This window comes from Aedes aegypti, chromosome 2 (assembly GCF_002204515.2).
Source record: "Aedes aegypti strain LVP_AGWG chromosome 2, AaegL5.0 Primary Assembly, whole genome shotgun sequence".
NCBI lineage: Eukaryota > Metazoa > Arthropoda > Insecta > Diptera > Culicidae > Aedes > Aedes aegypti.
In genome coordinates this window covers 387,657,279-387,661,410 of record NC_035108.1, presented here as the reverse complement: position 1 = coordinate 387,661,410, position 4,132 = coordinate 387,657,279, and the positions used below count along the sequence as shown (strand labels likewise).

At 36.9% G+C, this 4,132-nt stretch overlaps 1 long non-coding RNA gene across 1 annotated transcript; it reads left to right on the top strand.

Annotated features, from left to right (window-relative positions):
- Positions 1 to 507: 507 nt before the first annotated feature.
- On the top strand, positions 508 to 1,448 carry LOC110675964. The gene is made up of 2 exons (XR_002499957.1): positions 508 to 898; positions 960 to 1,448. It is a non-coding gene; the product is annotated as an uncharacterized LOC110675964 (long non-coding RNA).
- The last annotated feature ends 2,684 nt before the right edge of the window (positions 1,449 to 4,132 follow it).

The window sequence follows — 4,132 nt, the reverse complement described above, 5'->3', positions numbered from 1 at the left end:
ATCACCTCAAAACAGGTAAATTCACATTGCACAATGGACCGAATCGACAATTTATCCGGAAAAAAAGTGTTTCCTCTGTTCTAGTCGATTTAAGACGTTTCACTTAATGTTCAAACATTTTCTAAAAGTTTGCAGAAGAGCGCAGCCACAAATTTGATCAAACAAAAAAGTTTGAGTCAAAATTTTAACCTAAATAAGGGCCACCCTATTCAACTTTTTTTCTTAAAAGATGCAAAACTCAATTACGAATAACTTCTCTGAAGGCATCGAACGTCTAAAATCTACGAGAACAGAGAAAACACTTTTTTCCGGATAAATAGTCGATTCGGTCCATTGTGCATTGCTATATCTCGAGATGCTTACGACTTGCAAAGAAGCGATCTTCAGCAAAGTTGTTCAGGGAATCAAGGACATCCGGAAAGCAAATAGTTTAGTTCGCGATTTTGCCGCTAGGTGGCGCTAGTGAGCATATAAAATTGAGCATTTTAAACTAGTTCTAACTTGTGATCCTGTAACCGTTTGGTTACAAATTGTTGATTTTTGTTTTGTATTTGTTGATGTTTGTTGGACCCTTCACGTTTCTTGTGCAAAAACAGAAGGAAAATACCACAGGAGTGATAGGGTTAAGTACCGCTGTAAATGTCATCGTTGCTACCAATAATGAATCATGGCCGAAGAATGATGTAGGGCGAGATGGCATGAGTAACATTGAAGGCTTATGGAATGTGGGAATTCTTTAAAAGGACGGCCATTGTCCGATTTCGGCCTCTTTTTATATCAGGCGTCCGTGTGCTGTGGATAAGTGTTCAGTGCAGTGCAGTTAGAACGTGTACGAACCCCCCCCCCCCTCGTCCCTTAGCAGGAGCTAAATGGATGCTTGGGTGATAATTAGGCTCAGGTAATAAAATATTCCTGCACTGTTCAAAGAAAATAGTTTGTAACTGGTCTGTGTCCTTTAGGACCTCTTGTTCTTGTTTTGCCATTGTTCCGTCCAGCACACGGTTCGGCCCGCGAAGCCGGGAACGGTTTCCGAGCCTAATCGTAAAAGATTGTGGATCCTAAGAGGATCGTTATCTCGGGCCACTGGCCCTAAACGAAAAGAAGATTTCCCCTCTCGGCCGTCCAAGGTGGCCATGCCACGGCCGGCCGATTGCGCTTAAGAGGGAAGACGCCTGCCCACCTAGTCCAGCAACGCCCGCTGGCCCGTCAGCAGACCTGCGAACCCTTCCGTACATCCGCCCGCTTCGCCATTCCGGCGAGAGTTCCGGCCGCACAGCAGGATTGAGTCGCTGTGTCGGCCATTCCACCAACCAACGGCAGCGGTATGTACCGGTACAAGTATTAGAACTAGGTCACACTTAACAAATTAACACTGAAATTGAAAACACAGAACAACACGCACACGACACAAATAGGAATTTTAATAAATATGCTCAAGAAACGTTAAAGTTCCTGGAGTTAGTTTTTGTATTCGCGAAAATCCCTTGATTACCCAGTAGCTAGCCGACCCTGGGATTGCCGGAGAGATCTTGCGTCTTGAGTTGGCCTGGCACTGTAGCATTTCCCGCTTAGTTTCAATCCATAAGAGATAGGAAGTTCGGGTCTTCGGCAAAGTTGTTCAGAAGGTCAACGACATCCGGAAGACAAACAGTTTGGTTCGCAATTTTTCCGCTAGTTGGCGCTAGTGAGCATTTCAAACTTGTTCTAGTTTGTGATCCACAAAAAATAGAAAGTTCGGGTCTTCGGCAAAGTTGCTCAGAAAGTAAAGGACATCCGAATAGCAAACCATTTTATTCCTAATTTTGCCTAGGTTGCACTAGTACGCATATTTAATTGAATATTTGAAACAGATGAAATAGAAAGTTTAAGTCTTCGGTAAAGTTATTCGGAAAGTCAAGGGCATCCAGGAAACAGTTTACTCTGGGTCTTGAGGGATGACTGTACCTAAGCATTGTAAATTGGATAAGATAGAATCTCCAGAATGCTGTTCAGAAAGCCTTTAGCATGTGGAAGTTGAAATGATTAGGTACGGAATCAAATTAAATTAAAGTGATTCAGGTCTGACCAATTGTACATTCAAGTGTATCAGATCTGATTGATATTCTAATGACTCTGGTATGACTTACTCCATGTGCGAATGACTCAGTCAGGACTCATATTCATCATATTCAAAATATTCAAGTTAGAATCTCTTCATATACAACTGGTTCAAGTTTGATTGACTTCAAATCCAAGTGATTGATGTCTGATTCTCTTTATATTCATGTCTTTTGGGTTTAATTCACTCTATTCAAGTAATTCAGGTTTGACTTAAATATGGAGTAAAAATCATGTCGAATTCACTCCATGTTCAAGTGACTCAGGATTGATTCATTTTATATTCAAAAGATTCAAGCTTTGTTTTCTCCATACCCGCAAGTGTTTCACGACAGATTCACTATATTATTAAGTGATTGATTCATTTCAAATCCAAGTGATTCAGTTCGCTCCATATCCTAATGATTCACTCTGACTTTTTCAGGTATGACTTCATGTTCAAGCAGGTTAGGGCTGATTCACTTCATTTTCAAGTGATTTCTGCTTGAATCACTTTATGTACGTGTTTAAGGTTTGATTAGTTCAATATCGAAATGATTTATGTTCGATTTTTGAAGTAAATTTAAGGCATTCAGGTCTCATTCACTTTCTATTGAAGTGTTTCAGATTTGATTAGCTCTATATCCAAGTGACTCATGCCCAATTCACTTCATATTCAAGTGTTTCAGGTGAGATTCACTTCATGTGATTCTTGCCTAATTCACTTCATAGTCAAGTGTTTAAAGTAATATTCACTTCATATAAGGTATCGTGGGGTAAGTGGATACAGAAAAATCAATAGTCAACTTCATTGTTATGCACAGCTAACGTGAATTATGTAATTCAAACTTTTTTCTGTGGATAACAATTGAGGGACTAATATATTTCGAATCGTCATTTATTTCGATTTTTCTGATTGTTATGTACTGAGTATAAGAGACATAAAAATTTGCGCCAAATGATCCATTTGCCCCACCATGGTGGGGTAAGTGGATCACCAATTAAAAATACTGTTCTCAAACAAATGCGGTGTAATTATGTATAGCAAGAATGATATTACTCTTGTTCTTGTTATTGCTTGTGCTAGTAATGTTACATTTTAATACTTTAAAAGTAAAAAGTATCTTCATTTAACTAAAATATAATGAAAAATTTGTATATATTATTTCACACTAATTCGAACAAGAAAAACAAATATTGTTACAAGAATAATTAGGCGAAAATTCATACATTAATACACATAAGTTATACAGAAGTATTGTAGGATTTGTCCTAACGATGTTTTCGAAAAACACTCGTAGTTTAAAAATATTAGTTACATTTACTTTTGAATAACGAACTGAAATCCTTCTGTTCTATTCATGAATATATTTGTATCATCTGTCTAGAACAATGTATATGGTCACTGAAGGTACGATAATATGCTTTTAATTGGAAAATTAGTATAGTGTTAGTTAGTATTAGTGCTCTTTGTAACTCAACTGAGATAAACCACGAAAAGTTTCGTGTGAATTTTGAAATTTTTATTGTTTTACACCAGAAAGGTTAAACAAACTTTTAAGTGGATTAATTCAAAATTTCTAAGGTCAATTTGACAAATTCAAGCTGGGAATGAATACAGTTAAAGGAAAACAATATTTGCGTATATTAAAACATATTAAAATTCTTGTAAGCAGTCTGCCAATAAATGATAATAATACTTGATCCACTTACACCACCCCATTAAAAAGTAAGGGTAAGTGTACCATGTATAATATATCTGTATTTATTTATAAAAATCACATATTTTTCATTGTGATGCATTCAATTAGAACTGAAATGTTCACCATGTGTCAAAAAAGTAATAGTTTTCGATTATAGACAGAGATACAATGAATTTTTGATTGATGGAAAACAATTTTTGCAGCTACTAAGTTTGCTTGTGTTAGTGTACGTGTAGTACCAGTTTGGCAATAGTATCAGTGTGGGCGTAAGAATATAACCTAAAACGAAGCAATGGTGCGAAAACATTCAACATATTCAATGATTTATGCTTAATATTGACGAATGAGCCACT